Genomic DNA, 21790 nt, shown 5'->3' on the forward strand with positions numbered 1-21790 from the left:
GGATCGAATCCCGGCCACGGCGGCCGCATTTCGATGGGGGCGAAATGCGAGAACGCCCGTGTGCTTATTAGATTTAGGTGCACGTTAAAGAACCCCCGGTGGCCGAAATTTCCGGAGTCCTCCACTACGGCGTGCCTCATAATCAGAAAGTGATTTTGGCACGTAAAACCCCATATTTTTTTTTCCCCGACGATCCAGGGTTGAAATCCACTCTTAGGAGGGTGGCGATACAGTGCTGGCGGATGAGTGAATTTTCTTTATCCTCGAGTAAAGCCCCGCATCGCGAAGTGGGGGGCGGCAACACAGGCATTCCCTATGTAGCAGTGGTGCGTGAACTTGGCCGCACAGATAAGATTCATCCTATTCCTTAATAGGCCAGTGACTATATATCGCTGCAGCCAACTACAGCACACGTCTTCTCTCTGCCTTACCACATTTAGCAGCTTGAGTGCTTGAACACCCTCCCCATCGCTCGTCGGCCCACAAACCTGCGAAGGCACTTTTGTCTTTCATAAGGGCGACTGGCCTACGTGAACGCTTTTGACCCACCCAGGCCCTCCGTGTGCGTGCACGAGCGCACTGCAGCGTTTCTTCCCCTCCCCTCCCTCTATCTCGTCTTTCTATTCCCTCTCTCCCGTCTCCCAGAGTAGAGTAGCCAACCGGACGCATTTCTGGCTAACATCCCTGCCTTCTCTCTCTATTTATTCCTAATCTACTGCACCCCTCGGGCTGCATCTCGAGCCAGAAGCGCCTCTTCCGAGCGATTCTGGTGTTCGCCGAGTACATCGCCCTAGCTGATCGCCTCTGAGCCCCCTCCCCACGCCTACGGCGGTTGACCGCTGCTCTCCTTCCCTCTTTCTTCCACCACTCTTTTCTATCCATACCCCCCTGTGCAGCGCGGTTGAGGTGTCCTCATCTGAAAGATAGTTACTGCGCTGCACTTTACCCCAATTTTTCCTTTCACAAACAAGAATCTCTATCTCTCGTCCTCCTTGCAGCTTGAGTGGAGCGCAGTGCGTTTACGAATGCCAGTTCCATTTACGACACCTCTTCGACACCTACGACACCTATTCGTAAACTCAGGTATTCGTTTACGAATACCTGAGTTTCATTTACGGCAGCCGATCGCAGAGTAGCAGCGCAGAAGCGGTAATGGTTTCGTATTCGTGCGCTTTCGCCGAGGCAACGTGCGGCTCGGCGCCGAAAGCGCCATCTCGTTCCTCCAGAGCGAACTTATCCGCGAAGAGGGTGCTGTGCAACTGTTGCTATTCTGCGCAGAGTTGTGCAGCCTATCGATTATCTGCCTGCCTGGCAAGACCCCGACCACGCTATTGTGGTTGACGTCGCTGGCATCTGGGCTCAAGTTGTAACAACGGCGTTTCTTTTCTTTCTTTTTTTTTACATGATCCTATTTACAACGTTGTTACGGAATAACCAATGAAAAAAATTTACATTCTGAGTTCCTGCGTGCCAAGGAAGAGGAGGAGGAGGAAATAACCTAATTCGAAAGAAAGAAAAGCGATAAAACGCATAAGTGAAGTACTATTAAGCACACGTCCAGCAGAGGGGGCCCTCAGTCCAGCGCTCCGGCGGCTTTCGCTGCCTCCCGAGCCCGTCACACCAGCTGCCGCTGGTCACACGGATCTGTGCTGGACAGCACGGAATCCCACTCTTCGAGTGTGGGGTAGGACGGGGTGGGGGGGAGGAAGTGAAGTGTCGGTATGCGGGAGCATTCCCATGTTGTGTGGTACAGTGATGCGTATGGTCTCGCACTGTGGGCATTTGTACGTGTACACAGTGTGGGGTGTATGGCGTGTGGTAGATAGAGGCTCATGTTTGGGAAGGTATTGGTTTGTAACTGTCTCCATGCCACTGCGTCCTCGTGAGTCAGTCATTTGTGAGGTGGTGGACAGAGACGCCGTGAGAGGAGATACTGTTAGAGTATCGTGTTGTATGCGAGTGGAACGGTGTCCCCTCTTGGGTGGTTCGGGATCGGCACCCTTCTTGCGGTGTACGCACCTACAAACCCTTCTAGGCTATGTAGGTGCGTTTGTGTCTGTTCTCTTGTGTGGGAAGAAGCCCAGGCGTTGCAGTACGTGTCTGCCTGGGATTGTGAGGGCTAGCCAGGAGCTCCCGCTGGCTTCCGTGGTGGGCCCCGATGATTTCTCCTATTGTATTGTGGAGTCCCAGGGACTCGAGTTGTCGATTGCCGGTTCGTAAACCTTGCGGAGGAGTGCGGCAGTTCTTTTCCCCCAGTTCTCTAGGTCTATAGTGGGAGGTACGGAGTCGCGTATGCTACACGGCTGATTATTAGGACTTGCACGAGTCGGAGGATGTCGACAATGCTCACCACCTGCAAAGACCGTTTAGGTCAGACGTTGAATAGCATCAAGAAAAAGAAATGGGCGTGGGCAGGACACGTAATAAGGAAGGAAGATAACCGATGGTCGTTCAGAGTTACGGAATGGATTCCAAGGGAAGGGAAGCGTAGCAGAGGGCGGCAGAAAGTTAGGTGGGCGGATGAGATTAAGTTTGCAGGGACAACATGGCCACAATTAGTACATGACCGGGGTAGTTGGAGAAGTATGGGAGAGGCCTTTGCCCTGCAGTGGGCGTAACCAGGATGATGATGATCATGGTGATGATGATGATGATGGATAGCGTAAGATCCGCCTCCGTTTCGTTGGAGATGGAGGCCCAAAAATGCGTAAGCGCTGTTCTTCAGGGATTTAATTTGCCGCCGAGAAGAACATTGGTTCGTGGTTGAGTCTCGTGTTCGTTGCTGTTTTTTTTTCTTTTTTTTTTCTTTCTGAGCATGAGAAGTGCCGATTTTTCTGGAGAAGGTTGTAGACGTACCTCTGTTAGGTGTGTATATAGTGTCTGTTGCGTGCCAAAAACCACGACCCGATTACGAGGCACGCTGTTGTGTGGGGACTGCGGACTAATTTTGCGATATTTTTTTTGGGGGGGGGAGGGGTGTCACGTGCACCCAATCCGCGTTAGGCGAGGGTGTTTCTTTCTGTCTTTTTTTCCCTTTTTTTGTAATTGGCACGTGATGCGAGAAATGATACAAGTCATGCAATGCAAAAGGATAGACAGTTGGGCGATTTGAAACGGTAACATGATTTTGGCTTCTAGCGCGTAGTGGACAGAAAGGAGCAGACAGGACGAGCGCTCGTCCTGTCTGCTCCTTTCTGTGTCCGTGTTCCCTTCGCGCTACAAGCCAAGATCATGCTACAAGTCAACGTAAAAAAACAATGTCATTACTTTTCGTAAAAAGGAGCCGTGATACGGGAAGACGTCGCAAAGCGCCCATCGCGCTGCTACGATTCGCGGTCGCCGGTCTCACGCGGTCGTCGTCGTCGGTGTCCCGTGCCTTGCCGATATACGCCACGATGCGCCCGCGGAAAGTCATTAGAGACCGTTAGCTTGTACGCTATTCCGGTAAACGGGAGCGGTTTGGGCGGATTACCGGATAATCGGGGCGTAAACGTGAGCGGCCGAAGCAGTGAAGCCGCCTGGTGTTGTAGAGCTCAACCAGACAAACGCATAGCTAAAACTGCAGTAACTCACCATATCCTGCTTCGCCATTCGTGCAAATTTTTGGCAGCGGCGTAACTGTGAACACGATTACGCCACTGTCGAAAATTTACGCCAGCAGCTAAGCAGAATATAGTAATTAGCTCGGTGTTTGTGTGGTTGAGCTTTGCGCCACCAGCTGGCGCCACCAATCTGGCCGCTCACGTTGACGCCCCCGCTAAAGCGGAAAACCGTCCGCGCTTGCCCGAATACCGGACACGCTAAAAGTCTCTAATTGCAACTCGCTTCGTGCCGCCTGCCTGGTTGCTAACCGTCGCGGAGGCTTCGATGCCAGCCGTTTCGTTTCTCGCGGCGTCCGCCAGGGTGGCGCCACAAGAAGCCCCGTGAAACAAAGTGGAGATTTTGCGAACGGTCTATATCCGTCAGTGCGAAAGTCTCCTATCACAGTCCCCGCATGGCCGCCAGAGGCGCTTCAAACTGCGCGCTGCGATTGTTTGCAGACACCCGGGAAAAAAGAAAAACTAAAACAAAATGTCCTTTGTCGCTTTGTTCTTTGTATCTTGTCGCTCAACAGTAGTCAACCTTGCCCGCACTTCGTTTATTGAACGCCGCGGTTTGTATGCGTGTGCATCTTAATGCGTGCCAAGTGGTCGACAGCAGTGTTACAGCTGTATAGCCGACGGCGCTTCGTCCCACTTCGTCCTGTACTCACTGGAACTGGGACTTATCGTCGGAGCAAGCAACGGGGACGCGGCCTTCTCGTCAACAACAGCTCGTCGTCGGAAGTGCGACATATTCCGAGCTTCCTTTTTAAAGCGAAGCTTTCTTTGCCTCTTCTCCCGACTTTCCGGGCGCTGCTGCTGTGATGGTCTTGCTCGCGCGCGCCGCTGGGTTTCTTGCAACACTACCAGATGGCGCTCGCCTCCGCGCATCCCTAAAACCCCTTAAACTTCGTAAAGTAGCGATACTCTCATCCTCCGTCTTCACTTCTCGTTTCTCCTCTCTTTCACGCTCCCTCCTCGACCGTGACGCCGCCTACACCGCTCGAGCGTAGCAACGGCGCCAACATGCGCTCCTCGCCACTCCGTAGACGCTTCTAGAGCAAAAATGGCGCTGATGCACGGGGCGAGGGCCCACGTGATGCTATTAGGCCAGTAGCGACGCGGCACTGGCTTCGGCCAGAGCGCGCGAGGAGGAGGCGGCATTCTTCAATGCGTGGCAGTACTTTACGAAGTTTAAGGGGCTTTACGCATCCCTAACGCATCCCGGCCGCCGCCGCCGCGGCATTCGTAGTTTGTGCGTACGGCATGTGCGGTGCTTGCTTTCCTACGCGACAAAAAAAAAAAAAGAGTGCAGGTGTTGGGCTGTGGAGGTCGTGTGTTGGGCAGTGATAGCGTAAACATAACAATCGTCCACAGCCTGAAGATGGCGCTCGGGAGCCGGCGTCTCGACATCCTTCAGGGGCGGTATTCTGTTAAGAGTCCAACCTAGTGGACATATCCGTTTCGTCTGCTGCAGAAGTGAAGGGAAAATCGAGACATCAGGCCGGTTGGCTGTGGCGCCTCGCGCTGCTGAGGACGCACAGCCCAGTCCAGTCAATGAGAACTTCAACAGCAGACGAAATGTAGGGATGTCCACTAGGTTGGACTCTTACAGAATACCTTCCGCAGGTCACGTGCGTAAAAGGAACACGTGAACAAGCGCCAACAAAATGGCTCCAAAGCGTGCACGCAGCGTCGGCGACACTCAGCGCCGGCAAGAAGCGTCGCGCAGGTCAGGAGCGTCTTCGATATAAGCAGTGAAACGTGGTGCATACCGCGAATGTATGTATACTATGTAAGCATACAACCTTACAGTAATTCATTGAATTGCGTACAGCCCCATAATTCAGTTAACGTTTAGCACCTGTGTCGCGATGCGATCTGCAATGTGAGGCAATGATTGAGCTCAACCCACCCGGAGATTACGTACAATGACGCTCGACAGCGCCTCAAGCAAACACGTCTCCCCGTGTGTTCTGGGGGTTACGCAGACAAACAGCAGTGGCGCACGCGAGGTAGCGTTTAACATCGACTCGCCACTCTTGTGTTGGACTGCACGCTGAAGAAATGACACATTCGCCGCCAACGTCGCCGCCAACTATCGCCGGTCAAAGCAAACAGCAAACAAAGCTTCGCTTACGTCGATTCCCACAGTGCGTGGGATCCGCATATTTTTCTTTCTTTTTTTTTCATACCCGAACAACCACTCAATGATTCCTTACGATAGAGATGTACTGAGAAGTCACCCGAGTCCGGCAGCCCGAATTGCCTTTGGCGTAACTAAGTAATGCTTTTACGAAGTTGCGCTTGGTATGTCGTCTTCTCTTACGTCCGTGTCGTTTTTTGTTGCGCAATATCATTTGAGTACTGCATTACCAACTTGCCCGGAATGCTGCTCTCATTTCCCGGAATGCTGCTCTCATTTCCCGGAATGCTGCTCTCTATACTTTTACCCATAGTTGCGCCGAGTCAACTTGTGGGTCCGGCTGAGCTTCGCAAGGTTTGCCGTAACAACGGCTGCGTTCGCAGCCACCAGACGCACGCAGGCGACACCGCCCGACGCGGTGGCTTAGCGGCTACGGCGTTGCGGGGCTACAAGCACGAGGTCGCGGGATCGAATCCCGCGGCCGCGGCTGCCGCATTCTGATCGATGGGGACGAAAGGGAAAAAAAAATGCCGTGTCCCCTGTGATTGGGAGGCGGGGGGGGGGGGGAAGGGGGGGAGGTTTGTTAAAGATCCCCGGTGGTCAAAATTATACCGGAGTCCCCTCTTCTCCTCCTCCTCTTCCCTCATCCACTACGGCGTGCCTCTTAGTGAGGTCGTGGTTTTGGCACGTAAAACCCCAGAATACAATTAAACGTTCGACGACCGCCCGCAAGTCGGCCAGTGTATCAAGTAAAATTGGGAACAGTTCAGAAGTACTGAATGCTTCTCCGGGCTGCTGATAATAACAATAGAATTGACTGCAGTGTGATCAGCGTAGAAAGCGTCGCGCATTTCCTTCTTCTTTCTTGCTTATTTTATTTTTAGATTGGTGCATGATAACTGGGACGGCACCCTGTTCATATGCCGTCGTGTTTGAGACCGCATCCGTTGTGTTTCCGGTTAGGACGCGTATACGACGCATGCACGTGTACCGCGCGCATCGTGCGAAAAATAGCTCTCGATATCTCTCTCTCTCTGGTCTGAATCGCGATGGAGCAAGCAATTGAACGCGCGTTGCTGTATCACTGTATCTGCGAGAGAGAAGCTCGCGGCGGCTCCTCGACGGGGGGCTCGGCCTCGGCGTCCGACCTTTGTGAAATCGAGAGAAGAGATAGAAGGTTGCAAGGCGGTGGCTTTGTTGCGCTCTCTCTGTGCGATCGATGGGGTTGAGAGGGGGGGGGGGCAGGAAGGGGGATACGCCACTCTTAGAAGATCTTGAGAGCGTGTGTGGTGGCGCAGACCGACGGCTGCGCAGCGCTTACAAAATATGTTGCAATAGAACTGCTTGTTGGCCTAGTTGGTGCTTGCTAAAAGACATGTTTTTTGCCGCAATTGAACACCCACAAAAGAAAGACACATAAAGACAACACAGCCGCCTGTGTTATCTTTATGCGTCTCTCTTTTGTAAACATGTCCTTTAGCTTGCAAAATGCCCGCATTTCCGCGTACCTTGTAGTGGGGCAACGAAGTACGCAGACCCTCCCCCCCCCCCCTTTCGTAATTCACAAGTGCGCTTCTGCGCTGCACATTTTCCCAACGGCAGCAACGTTGATGACGATGATGATGATTTTTAGAATCAATGAGGTTTTTTTATTATTATTAATAGACAAGATATAGTAGAAGGCAATAATGTACAGGAGGATACATAAACAATGGGTTTGGGCCCTTTAACAATGGGCCCAAACCCATTGTGGGAGACTGGGCCATGGACCAGGAGGAATAATAATAATAATAATAATAATAATAATAATAATAATAATAATAATAATAATAATAATAATAATTGTGAAGTATGCAACGAAAGTGTGAAAGAAATGGATTGCAAATGAAATACTAAAAAAAAGTAATTCAGTATCCGGTCTGGCGTAAGCGGGAACAAGAAATAATTACGGCAGAATCCGTATCTCACTATAACTGTCGACGGTATACAGTGCGATTGGCATTCCTTGTAAGTTTTCCTTTTTTATGCGAAGCATACTAGCCGCATAACCACGCTCTTCCTTGCTGCGCCGCGCGCGGCCGCGTAGCCACCATATGACGTCATAACAGCTGCAAAAGCGGAGGCTCAACTCGTGCGCTCGCTTGCAGGCCGCGTAGCTACATAGCCGGGTCTCAGCTCGTGCGCTCGCCTGCATGAGTTGTTTCTTCGTCTAGCCGAACCAAACATAGCCAAGCAACAGCAGTTCACCAGGCTAAACAGTGGCTCAACAACTAAAATAAAGGCTATAGTATGCTTCGCATCCTGGGCTCAACCTTAGCTAAGCCACAGCCATTTTTTTTTTTTTGTTACCGAACCGAGAGCAATGTTATAGCGACGCAGCGGTGATTGCGAGACTTTGTTTGCCTTCGGCGTATATATAAGCGAACATGCATCGTCGCCGGTTTCCACCGCAGACTTTGGTACGGCACTCGCTTGGCAAGGGGTCGCCCTTGACGACGACCGTACGATGACAGCGCAGTGACAACGATGGAATGGCGGACGAGGAAATGGCGTCGATGGGCCGTGTCGATCGAATGAACACGAAGTGCTATGCTGTAGCTGCGCGTTGTTGCACCACGAGAGCCACGTCTTTCCGTGTCGCAATACAAGCAAACTGTGCCTTCGTGTGCACACTGTCTGCAAAAAAAAAAAAAAAGTGATTGTGCCGTCATTAGTTGGGCAAACTACCTCGTTGGAGAGAAGAAAGAGAAGTGGTTCTTGAGGGGAAGGAAAAAAAGGCTTGCGCTATTTTCTGCAACCCATGCGGAGCACGGCTCAGCGCCAGCAGGGTGGAGGGGATGGGGTTAAAAGAGAGAGAGGGTAGGAGGGAGAAAGGTAGAGGGTCGTAGAGATGGAAGCGAAGTAGTGGCCAATCAGGAAGCCCGAGGTGGTGGGATGGCCGTTAGGCCATCCGTCTTTGTAGAAATGTCCTACAGTCTCGCCGAAAGCCCCGACGAGTCGAGGTACTCGACGACACTTAGGAAGGCTGTACCTCGTTGGAAAGCTAGCTTGAGAGCTATGAAGGGGGGGGGGGGGTGCCTGTTGACGACTTGACGCGACAGCAGGACAGAAAAAAAGACAGAGCGCTGACTATACGAACTCGCCTGTCGTTGATCGGGACAGGTTAGTCACGTCATTTCTGCTTATCTAGATCGTAGCACGGACGTGTGTGGTTAGTTCTCGATGGAGTGGTCCAAGAGTGTTGCGCGGCCAAAGCCGGTCGGCCTCGCAGGTGTATGTATAGCGCGGATGGACCGCGATCGCTTCCATGGTGCTACCAACTCGGCTCCTGTGAACGTGACGTGCGCCTTTCCCTCAAAACTCTCTCTGCGGCAGCACATACAGTAGTGTGTGTGTGTGTGTGTGTGTGTGTGTGTGTGTGTGTGTTTCATATTTTGCTGGCTTACCTTATCAACTGATAAAATCAGGCACAGTAAATATATCCGTACTGTAAACATCCCTGTTAGATGGCACTTACCAACTGTCTATACAACTTCCGAATTGACGTACTGTCGCTTAGGACAGTCAATAACGTGTCAGATAATTACTTGTAATTACTTGCATGTGTGTGCGTGTTTGTCATGAAAAAGGAAACATACCGATGGCTTCTCAACTCGGCTATGAACGTAATGTACTTGGTTTCGTTCGTGCAAAATGACCCCCTCCCTTTAAAAAAAAAGAACAGAAAAGAAAAAAAAAGAGATTGGTCCGTCTTAGCTGGTACACCCCGTATAATATACTCCGCAGCGTAATAATCCGGCCGGCCTGCCCTAGTCAGTGAACAAAGCGCCCGAACGCCTCGATGCGTCATTCCGCGCGACGCTCCACTGTGCTGCCTCATGCGGACCGCGCACACGCAGGCTGTCGTAAAACCGTCGTGACAAACTGCGCGCCGCACGCGCCATTGTTCTAGGCGAGACTCATTGACCTTCCTCTCTTCTTCCTGTATGGCTGCCCGCGACACTGTCGCTCCCCCCTCGTGCGCATTGTTTCGCGTTCACATTGTCGCGACTTCGCGTCCGTCGTTACGCCGTCGCGCGACGCCTACGCCTCGGCGGCCTTCTGCGCCGCGCGTGTGTGACCAGAAGTGGCAACACCTGCGACGCAAGTTTTTTTTTTTTTTTTTCGGGCCCATAGCTGGGCGCGAGAATGTGACGTCAGCACCAGCCGGCCGAGCGGCAGGATTCTCCGTTTTTTTTTTTCGTTTTCTGGCTCACTGTTTACAGCGTGTCCACCTCCAAGCTGCTATTTTGCGTACATTGGGGACCGCGAAATTTCCCCCGATTTTGCAAAATTCATTAAATTCAGCCTGCGAGGGGCGCGGAGCTATAGGCAGCTGGGAGTCGGCCGTACGCCAACTAGATAGCGGTAGCCCCGTGCGCTCTGATTGATGACGTAACGCTACTATAGATGCGAAGTTTCAGTTGCCAAGCCCCGCGTGACGAAAGCGGTGACGTCAAAATCACCGCGGCTGCTTCTTCTTCATCATCATCATGAGCCTAGCTTAAGGTACCCTGCAGGACGAAGTCCTCTCCCTGCGATCTCCAATTACCCCTGTCCGGCGCCAACCGATTCCAGCTAGCGCCCGCGAATTTCCTAATTTCATTGCCCCACCTGTAAGTCTTCTGCCGTCCTCGACTGCGCTTCCCTTAGCTTGGCACCCATTCTGTAACCCTAACGGTCCACCGCTTATCTAACCTACGCATTACATGACCTGCGCAGCACCATTTTTTTTCTTTCTTACTGTCGATTAGAATATCTGCTATCCCCGCTTGCTCTCCGATCCACACCGCTGTCTTTCTGTCTCTTAGCGCTACGCCTAGCATTTTTCGTTCCATCGCTCTTTGCGCGGTCCTTAAATTGTTTTCGAGCTTCTTGGCCAACCTCCAAGTTTCTGCCCTCATATGTTAGCACCGGTAGGATGCATTGATTGCACACCTTTCTTTTAAATGATACTGATAAGCTTCCAATCAGGATCTGGCAGTGTCTGATCACCGCGGCTTACTCGGTACCATCCCCATTGCATTCTACGGCAGTCGGGCCAGGGGGCACGATGTCAGTTTTGGCGCTGGCCAGCCGCGGAACAGTGACGTAGCTGACGTCATGTCACGTGCGAGGAGCGAAACTTGCCCCACGAGGTGTTGTAAATGGGCAATCGGCGGGCAGCAGTACCCGAACCTCAAAAGCACGGTCGTGGAACGTTGAAAAGGGTCGACAGAGGTGGCAACCAAGTATTGGGTAATCATGAACAGGCCACATCGGATACTTAGGTTATGAACTAGAAACACGCCATCTTTTTGCCTCGACTAGCGTCCCGCAATCGACCGTAGCTGAGGGACCGCTTCGTCGCGAGTCCCGCGCCATTTCGCCCCCCCCCCTCCCTGCCCCCTCTACGCCTTTTGTGGCGCACTTCCCGCCGGTGGTTTTGCGTATTCTGCATTGGGTGATTCACCAAAGTCACGTGTCATAGTCGGTTGACGTTGCAGCAGTGCGTCTTGCGTAGGGGCACTTGTGCGTGCGACCTTGATTCAACGAATGGAAGTGGAGCAGGAAGGGCTTACGGTCTGTCGGTCGAGAAATTTCCGCTGTTCCCGGGCCTTGCAGCGGGTCGATATACCTTGCCGTAGACGCGATCGTGAGCTCGTCATCTGCGCACCTCGTCGCTTGTCTGTTCGCAGTGCCCAAACTGCGTCCACAGACCGTTTGAAGGTACAGGTAGACAGCCCTTAATTATCATGTGGAAAGCGAGAGATACAGGTGTTCTAGACTGGGTGCAAAAGACGGCGGGGAGGAGTCACGGAGCTGTGCAAGTACGACAAAGAAGGAATCGAAAAAAGGAAAAGAAAAAATTGTGCGACGCAAATGTAATGTTTGCTTTCTGAGGCCCGAGCTGGCGGCTTGACATTGAAGACGTGTAATTCTTCAGTATTCCTTTTCCTACAATAAGGAAAACCGCGGTAGGGCAGAGAAAGAGAGAGAGAGAGATTTATTAAAATAAAGGGGAACCGCGGGGTTCTTCCACGAACCCTAGTCGTCGCGGGTGGAGTCCTCAGTCGAGGACCCCATGTGCCGCGGCCGGCCAGCAGCGCTCCCGCGGCCACTTCGCGAGGTGGTCTCGGTCGTTCACGCTAGACAGACAGCGAGGCCCACCCACTGTTGTGTGATGGGGTGGGGGATTGTAGGGTTAGCGCTCACGAGCTGGCACGCCCGAGTGGCAGCTGGTAAGAGGCAGTTTCTTTTCATACCTATTCAAGTTTCTTTTCATACCTGTTCAAGTTTCCTTTCATACCTATTCAAGTTTCTCTTCATACCTATTCAAGTTTCTCTTCATACCTATTCAAGTTTCTCTTCATACCTATTCAAGTTTCCCTTCATACCTATTCAAGTTTCTCTTCATACCTATTCAAGTTTCTCTTCATACCTATTCAAGTTTCTTTTCATACCTATTTAAGTTTCTTTTCATACCTATTCAAGTTTCTTCTCATACCTATTCAAGTTTCTTTTCGTACCTATTCAAGTTTCTTTTCGTACCTATTCAAGTTTCTTTTCATACCTATTCAAGTTTCTTTTCATACCTATTCAAGTTTCTTCTCATACGTGTTCAAGTTTCTTTTCATACTTGTTCAAGTTTCTTTTCATACCCATTCAACGAAGCTGTGCCAGTCTTCTGCACAGACTAAGGCTGGGGGTAGCGTTTGCGCGCGGATACGTGCACCTCATGCGACGCACCGAGTCTCCACACTGTGAGGTGGGAAATGTGACCGAGACTATAGGTCATGTGCCTTGTGACTGCCCTATGTACGTGGAAGAGCGTGAAAGGTTGGACAACGACCTTACGCGTCTCGACAGCGCACCGTTGTCGGAGGACGTTATTTTAGGCCCTTGGCCGGATGCTCAATCGAGTTTCAAGGCCATCCAGGCATTACTGAACTTTTGTAAAAATTGCGGGCCTGGATTGCAGACTTTGAGTATGCCAAATTGCTTGCCATATGTTCTACATCTTCCGTCTATCGTCATCGTCGCCCATCATGCACCTCTTTCTTCCCTCTTTCTTTCCCTCTTCCCCTTCCCCCAATGCCGAGTAGCTGGCTAGAGGAATATACCTCAGGCCGACCTCTCAGCATTTCGTATCATTAAACTTCTCTCTCTCCCTTTTCATACCTGGTTAAATCTTGCCCACCGGTGAGAAGAAACAAACATCTGCAGTGATCAGACGATTAGTCGTAGAATTTGTAAATCGTTGAAACCTCCGTCTACCGCAGGAAAAAAAAGAAAGCGTGAGGCGTCTACTCGGCACCTTGCAACGTAATGCAAGGACATCTCCATCCAATCAGAACCGGGAGAGAATGTGCGCGTAGAAAAGTAAAAGCGGTGCATATATACTTGCTCAACGTACCTCCTCCTCGAATCTTGCGCAAGACCAACTTATTTTCGACAGAAAGAAAAGAAAACTGGTACATACTCTTTTTTACATAAAAACTGGTACATACTTTTACTGTTACATACTCTCTTTTTTTGTTATTGTTCTCTTTTGTCAAAAAAAATTTTTTTCTCTTTGACCTTGATTTTGCTCCCCCCTTATGTAATGCCTTCGGGCCTTTAAGGGAAAAATAAATGAAATAAATGAGATGAAATGAAAAACGAAGCATTGTTGCATTTCAACCTGCTTCTTGCGTCATCCGGCTCGTTGTACAATGCCAAACCGACGTTGCAGAATATAGTCAGTAGACGGGCTTCCACACCTTGGGACTGCGACGCGTGGTGATGCAACAAGTCCAATTCTTTCGCTTTTCGCGCCTCGAGATTGGTCCGAACGGCGCCCCCTCGGCGTTATCACCGAAATGGGGGGGTGGGGGGGGGGCACGATAGAGGAAGAAATTCGAGCGAAAGGGATCGTCGCGCATTACCGACGCTGATTTCGTTTAGACTTCCAAAAAGAAAAAGAATCGAGAGCTTCTTTTGCGGAGCTTGCTCAACCCTTAGCGATCCGTGCGCCGTAAGGGGAGCTGAACGCCCCATTTTCTGGAACTTTTCGAAGCGAGATCGGGATGCCTTAGAACACGCACCTCTAAGCGAGATATAAGAAGGAAGAAGTAGCATGTGCTTGGCTGTGGTAAAGCAAGGGAAACGATGGAGCGCGTTTTATTAGAATGTGAAGACGTCTACCCAGCGTTCGATTTAGGCACCACTGGCCTCCTTGAAGCCCTTGGGTTCAGCGTAGAGCAGTGGAAAAGTAAACATGTCCGCAATAGGCATAAGAGGTGATTGGAGGATTGGTGGAAGAAAAGTAGGGATACGACAAAAAACGGAGACGTACAATGGCCCAGTTCGCAATAGGGGATCAGAAAATTTGGGTGTGGGAGTTCATAGCGTTTTCTTCTTTTTTTCCCTTTTTTTATTGTCTAACCTGGGTGGGACATCAGGCAGTGTAATAGCAAGAGCTTGGTGGCGCAACCCGCCGCCCCGTTCCGAAGGGGACGCTCACAACATCCACTTATGCCATCTTGTCGGGCGGCCGGCAACAACGTATTTTCCCGTATAGCGTACTGGAGCACTATATAGCTGCGCGCTCGGCTACCATCGGCCCCCTTGCGAGTGGCCGATTCGTGGCGAAATGTGGCTCTTCTGCGGCCCTTTCGATGCTTTGCCTTCAGACAACATTACCTTTAGAGGTGCGGAAAATTTAAAGGGCCCCTGAAACGGTTCGGACAAATTTTGTAGACGCACAGGGTACAGCTTAAGTAGAACATTCGCACCACAATTTAAGTGAAGCGTTACGTATTAATGGAGCTACAAGCGATTAGAAGTTACCCTCCTCCCTAGCCATGCTTTTCCTCCTCAACTCTTTCGCCGAGCGAGCGGGGCTAAGCTCCGCCTTCACTGGTTCAGCGTCACGAGGCGACGTCACATCGTTCACTTCCGGTTATTTTGGAGCACGCCCCCTCCCGCGCGAGACCTCTCCGCTAGCCGCTTGGCCGTCGACCGAGAGCTATCGAAGCAGCGTGCGTTGCGAGCATTCTGTCGTAGCGCCGAACGTGTCCGGTACTCCGCTAAAAACAGGCAAGCTGGTCGTTTCGGCAAATGACTGGAGGCATAAACTCAAGCTGATGAAGGAACTTTAGCGTAGACGTACGTGAGCAGCCTGATCGGTCTGCACGGTCCATACACTTGGCGCAGCGCTTAACCAGCCAAACAAAGCGCTAATATTGCTCAAACCAAGTGTGAAACATTTTAAACATTTATAAAAATAACGTGTTCATGATTACTCCTGCGAAAAATACACACCAGCAGCAAAGAAGAATACGCTTCGTTGCTGCTACTGTGTATGGTTGAGCTCTGTGCCACCAGGTGGCTGCACCGTGCGTGCAGACCATTCGCATTTGCCCTTCTGCTCATCTCATGGCTCATCCCGTTACGGCACAGTCAAGCGGCCAGACTCTGTCCCCTTGCGCTTGCGTTTGCCCTAATACCGGACTCGCGAAACGCCATTGCGTTAGTAATCTTCCGGTGTAAAGTGACGGCCACAAACGCGCAAATCCTGGCGCCGATCGGATAGCGGCAGTCCGATGCGCAGCAGCCAGTTCGCTCGTACGCTGCCTTGCAGAGGGACACGATGTCGCAGCTTGACATATTGCCAGTCGCTACGTTTGCAGTTTACAAGGCAACAAAGTGGAATCATAGTGCTCGCGAAAAGACTGAGACCGACTCTGACCGCGGAGCTCTCGTCAAAATGGAGTACGTTGTAACACAAGCAGACGACACTTGCTGTGTGCCGGAAGTGCTTAAGTGTATTGAAAAATTATTCTTGTGCATTCTCTTTATGTTACTTTCTTTCCATAAAAACAAATTAAATAACATTCCAACTATTACGAAGATCATTTGTTTACCGTAAAGTTGGAAAAATTATCGATCACGCGCCCTTTTCAGCCAATCGGATAGCTCGCCCCACTGACGTCATATGGGTGATTTCGGTCATATGGGTAGGGGCGGCTTAAAATTCCGCCGAGCAGTGTGCTGCGATCGGCAGCGATGTGCATATTTAAAACCTTATAATAAATTACACGCTTTACGCGGAGCACTTAGACGTGTCAATTAATGATCAGAAGGACCTACTCTAACGACTCAGTACGTTTGTAGAAAATCGTCAAAAGCGTTTCAGGGTCCCTTTAACGACCAACGTCGCTGGCATTGCACGCGGCTCTGTAATGTAGTGAGTGATGTACCTCGTTACCCGTCGCGTGCGCTCCCGTAATATACCGCGCGGCGGTGAGGGAATTCGTCCACACCGCCACAATAATAACGCTCAGCAGTCATTGCCGCGAAAAAAAAAAAGCGCAGAACAAAGCAAACTGAAAAGCGAACACAGCTTGCCCGCGGCTTCGAGTGCGACATAAACGCACGTCTGAAAAGCGACCGTTGTCACGAGTAGCTCGCAGTTTCAAGTTAAGCCCCCCCCCCCCCCCCCCCACGCTCCCTCTCTGGTGCACGGGAGAGGGGCTTTAATTCCGGGTCCACTTCATGAGCGCGTGTTTGTTTCGCGTCTCTTCGTGTTCGCGGCCCCCCAGCAGCCCCCCCTCTCTCTCTCTCTCTCTCTCTCTCTCTCAGCGTTGAGTGCCGATGCGTGCCCACACGCGGCCTGCGAGATAGCAACGCCGCAAGTTCGCGACGTCGTAATGACGCCGTGATGCGCCGGTTTGCTTCGTTGATGCGATCGCTGGGTCTGCCACACGCATGTGCAGCCAGAAAACGAAAACGTGCGCATTATTATTATTATTATTATTATTATTATTATTATTATTATTATTATTATTATTATTATTATTCAGTCGTCGTGCCTGCTGCACGCGTATCTACATTATCGCCCTTTGCAGCCGGGTTGACCGAATGCGCCCGTACGCTCCCCGGGCGTGACCCGCTAGTTTTTCACACGAACTCGTCGACCGCCTTCGGAGCTCTTGAAACGTCACCCGCCGTGGTTGCTCAGTGGCTTATGGTGTTGCGCTGCTGAGCACGAGGTCGCGGGATCGAATCCCGGCCACGGCGGCCGCATTTCGATGGGGGCGAAATGCGAAAACACCCGTGTACTTAGGTATAGGTGCACGTTAAAGAACCCCAGGTGGTCGAAATTTCCGGAGTCCTCCACTACGGCGTGCCTCACAATCAGAGAGTGGTTTTGGCGCGTAAAACACCATAATCGAATCTCTATCTCTCTTGAAACGTAGCTCTTGACAGGAAGGGAAACGTAATCGCGGAGCAGTATCCACAAGCAGTTTGCAGAAAAATATGTGAGCCGGAAACCGTGCAAGGCTGATCTTGAACCCATGAGATTCGCATACGCGGACGTTTTCCAATCTAAGTGCCCCTCTCTCTTTTCCCTCTCTCCCTCTCTGTTCCCTTTCTTTTCGTGGAATGAGTGCTAAGGCTTTGCGAAAATGAAATCACTTTGAAATTTTCACGTCGCCACAGCTCCCCCACACTTCGTACTAGGCTACCGAAACGGAATACCAATAGGTATTTACCGTCCCAGACCCTTCCCGGAGTAGCCTGGCTTGTATCGGAAGCTTTAAAGGCTTCGTTATACTACTCTGCGGTCTAGAGTATATTTGACGGCATGAATGAAGGGCGTTGACGCATGCAACATACATCGTTCGAAAAAAACAAAAGGGGGGGGGGTTGAAAGCCGGACAAGTGAAAGCCTGCAACAAGTTCTGCTGGAGATCATTTCGTTTGGACAATGCTCTTATTATTTTTCTTTTCTTTCGGCGTGAGGATATGCGCTGCATGCCATTGACCTACGGCAGGGATCGCATGTGCTGCCCCACGACGGATCGCGCGTCTACGCGGTTCCGAGCCTGTACCTATAATGGCACGGTTCCAGCCCTGGCACGGGGCCAAGAACGCATTCCGGCGCCGGGACTGAGTATGCGAAACGACGAAGGAACCCTCGAAGGGCTTTCGCCGAGGCTCCTTCGTCAGTATCGCTGGGGTCCGATTCTTTTCTTTCTCTTTTCTTTTTTTCTGCAGGGTGGAGGCCGTTAAGGGGTCACGCACTAAAGGAAAAAAAGAAGAAAAAAAACACTTAAGCCAGTCTTCGTCACACATTCTACATGCGCCGAAGGCTATGTGGGGGCCAAGTACCACGAACATGTCGTATGGCGGGTCACAGGGACCTTTGAAAGGCAGACAACGGATTTTGTGTGGTGTGATGTATAACCATTTTCAAAATGTTTCCTTGGAGAATGTCTCGGAACAACAGCACGGCATTCCTACAGCGTAGAATAAACGATCATCGATCACTGCGCCACCGTTGCATCGTGCGACAATGAAGAACATCTTCGAGCCCGTGCGAGTGGTTGGGCTCTGCCAGGCGGGCGATTCACCATAGATGGCAGAGCGAGCTGCAGCCGTTCGCGCGGCCTTTCGCGTTTTCGGGGAACCGCTGACACCCCGTCGACAGAAAGCCTGTGGACGACAACGACGAATAAGATGCGGGCACGAGTTTCGTTAATAGCATCGGATGTAGCAATCTTGATCAGTGACCGCGATCGCCTTCATTTCCATGCCTGACCGGACGAACTTTCGTCGAACCCTTGATTATGTATCACGCGTAGCTTTAGCGAATGCGCATAAATGTCCGCCTGTACCTTTCTGAGATCGACACCCTCTTCCTCCCGATAGGGACTTTTGAGGAGTCTCGTATTTTTTCAACCCGCCGTGGTTGCTCAGTGGCTATGGTGTCAGGCTGCTGAGCACGAGGTCGCGGGATCGAATCCCGGTCACGGCCGCCGCATTTCGATGGGGGCGAAATGCGAAAAACACCTGTCTACTTAGGTTTAGGTGCACGCTAAAGAACCCCAGGTGGTCGGTATTTCCGGAGTCCCCCACTACGGCGTGCCTCATAATCAGAAAGTGGTTTTGGCACGTAAAACCCCATAATTAATTTTTTTTTCTTTTTAGGAGTCTCGTATTTTTTGACGCGTGGAACGCTGGTTTTTTTCTTTCCCGGAATTTCTGTAGCGCGAAATGTGCTGAAAAGCGGTGCCATCGAGAAAGAACGCTAAACGCAACGTGCATTAAACACTAATGAGAACTCCGCAAATAAAACTCAGCCGAGAGATCGCAATGATGGCCGGTTTGTCGCCTCGCTTTGTTGCGACCTCATAAGCGGCAACGTATACACTGGGAAACGTAACGCATCAGCGCGAAACTCGGCCACATTTTGCCGCATCACTGATAAAGTCTGCGACATTAACTCAGCGACACACTCAGCGAGAAGTCATGCTCTCGCATTTACACATCATAAGAATTGCTTGGGTGCGCCCTTAGTCTTTCTCTTCCTTTTTTTGTTCGTGCACGGGCCGTTTGGCACGGTAAAGGCTCCCGAAATTTGCCGACTTCAGTGTTTGCTCCAGTAGAGTACGATGCCGCGCATATTCAACCCATCGTATGTTTACCAGGCGCTAGCATGCTCGAGGGCTGACGCGGGAACCTCGTGATGCATATTTGGACGCGTTGATTTTTTGCATTTTCAGGCGCAAAAATAAATGCAAAAACAACAAAAAAAAGATTCACTGCCCTTCCACACTGTGTAGAAGGATGACCAGCGAAGCTGTGTATGTGGGCCCCTTAATGGCGAACTGTACCTGCGCCGCGGGTCGGCCCGGCATTGCGCCATCTCCGGGATAGGCCCACGTTTTCTTGCTCGCGACGCCAACAACAACACGAAAATTTTCTTTGGAAAGGTTGGTTGCGCTTTCTAGACGATCACAAGGAAAAAGACAGGACAGGCGCCTGCAGGACAGGCGCCTGTCCTGTCTTCTTCCTTGTGATCGTCTAGAAAGCGCAACCAACCTTTCCAAATACAATGAACCAACTTGCCCAACCACGCATTCTGCGAATTTTTTCTTGCACGGCAGAGGTATACAGCTTCGCTGTAAAGAAAGCGCGTAAGCGTGGGAGGAGGAAAGAACCAGAAAGCAGCATATCGCGCAATGCATTTTGAAGTCGAACACCATCGGCGCAGCACGTGATCGCGGCGCTGTCAAATTTTAGCGTCTTCCAACTGCCGCGTTCCGCGCACGCTTTTCCGAAAACGCAACGGACGCGACGGCACCGTGCTGCTGGCGCATTGCAATGACAGAGGAGGTCGTTGATATATATATAAACGAGAAGAAAGGGGGTTAACCGAGGGGCCCGATTTTTATTAGTCATGTCAGAAGAAGCCAACAAACACTGACGCCAAGGACAACATAGGGGAAATTACTTGTGCTTAATAAATGAAACAATGAAACGATAAATTAATGGAAATTACAGTGTATGAAAACAACAACTTGCCGCAGGTGGGAACCGAACCCACAACCTTCGCATTTCGCGTGCGATGCTCTACCAATTGAGCTACCGCGGCGCCGTTTCCCCATCCACTTTCTTGGGTATGTATGTGTCTTAGTAGAACCCTGGGAGTGTTCCACTTTAATTCCATTAATTTGCCGTTTCTTTATTTCATTTATTAAGCACAAGTAATTTCCCCTATGTTCTTGGTGTCAGTGTTTGTTGGCTTCTCATGATACGACTATATATATATATATATATATATATATATATATATATATATATATATATATATATATATATATATCCGAGCTATTCATTTTCGCACGTGTTATGGGCCGACTTTGGCGAGGGAAGAGAGTCGGCGTGCCAAGGCACCACGCGGCTGCGTGACGCGATGCGGCGGCCTAGTTTCATTTCCTCTTCCGTCGTGCGCTACGACGACGACTCGACGTCGCCGCGCAGGTACGGTAGTGTACTGTTATGGCACAGGTAATGCAGTACGCGCTCCACAGACAGGCCGGTCGGCGCAAACAAGCGCGCCGACGCGCTCTTGACTACCGAACGTGTGTGGCGCCTATACCCACATTTGGCCGAGAAGCGGTTGGATTGTCCCAACACTGCAGATATCGCAGAAGTGAAATTTCTGAGTTGCTTTTGTCCTGTGTGTGTGCGTGGATGTTATTTTCTATAAACTCAGTACTTGTCAAGTGTAGCCGGTGCGCCAGCGTTTACGGCTTGCGGTTGTATTATACCCGGGCACGTGGAACGAACGATGGATTATATTTAACGCGCCCTTCGCTGACGGGCTACCGTAGTCGTGCTCCCGCTGGCCGCAATCACCCACCGAGCGCTCTCGCTCTCTCTCTCTTTGCAAACTTCCCAGGCGAAACAGAGATGAAGAAAACAAAAACAAAGAAACATCTTTCTCTCTCTCTCTCTCGCTTTGGCAAACTTGCCCGGCGAAACGGAAGATGGAGAAAACAAAACAAAAACAAAGAAACATCTTTCGAACTCGCCTGCCGCTCGTGAAATCTGCCGCGAAAACAAAATCGGCGCTCTGCACTGATACCGGAGAACTCCCGCAACCCCAGCGAGAGGCCCCTCCTCCCCCCCCCTCTACGTCCCTCTCTCCCACTTGCCTTGCGAGCGTTCCCTTCTTGAGGTGTTGTAGAGAAGTTAACGCCCCGAGCACGTTTTCACCGGGGCGCAGCAATCCGGACCGCGTGTGATGGTGGCAGGCAGCCCCGCAGCCCTGCCTCCTCCTCCTCCTCCTTTTAAATATTTGACAAGTTCTGCCCTTTCCGCGAACGCGGCGGAGAAAGGAAGGATTCGATTGGCGGAGGATCGATTGCGTCCGATGGACAAGCGGCGCTCCGCGATTGTTCTCTGGCGCGCGCGAAATGATTGTAAAGTATACGCTCGCCTTCGAGGAGATTGATCTCTTCGTTACGACGTTGCGGTGTTGGCACGCGGTAGGTCACTGGCCTTCGAGCGCGTTACTCGAAGCTTCATTCATTCGCTGTGTGTGTGTGTTTTCTTTTTCCTTTCCGCCTTCGTTTCAATGCCTTTGATGCGAAGCTTTTCATTGCCTTTGTCTGTTTCAAAAAAGAAAAGCGTTTTCGTCACGAATGCTCGTCGTCATATTTGCTAGGGCTGCGCGAACATTCAATTTTTTCGAGAGGCAATCGAATAC

General features: G+C 51.0%; 1 protein-coding gene and 1 non-coding gene across 9 annotated transcripts in view; one reads left to right on the forward strand and one right to left on the reverse strand.

The window, feature by feature from the left end:
- Hers (Histone gene-specific Epigenetic Repressor in late S phase) overlaps window positions 1-21790 on the forward strand; it is a 302932-nt gene that overhangs the window by 223421 nt on the left and 57721 nt on the right. The gene's annotated exons all lie outside the window — the stretch shown is intronic.
- Window positions 20098-20170, reverse strand: TRNAS-CGA (transfer RNA serine (anticodon CGA)). Its single transcript has one exon. It is a non-coding gene; the product is annotated as a tRNA-Ser (tRNA).

The sequence above is a fragment of the Dermacentor albipictus genome, chromosome 7 (assembly GCF_038994185.2).
Source record: "Dermacentor albipictus isolate Rhodes 1998 colony chromosome 7, USDA_Dalb.pri_finalv2, whole genome shotgun sequence".
Lineage (NCBI taxonomy): Eukaryota > Metazoa > Arthropoda > Arachnida > Ixodida > Ixodidae > Dermacentor > Dermacentor albipictus.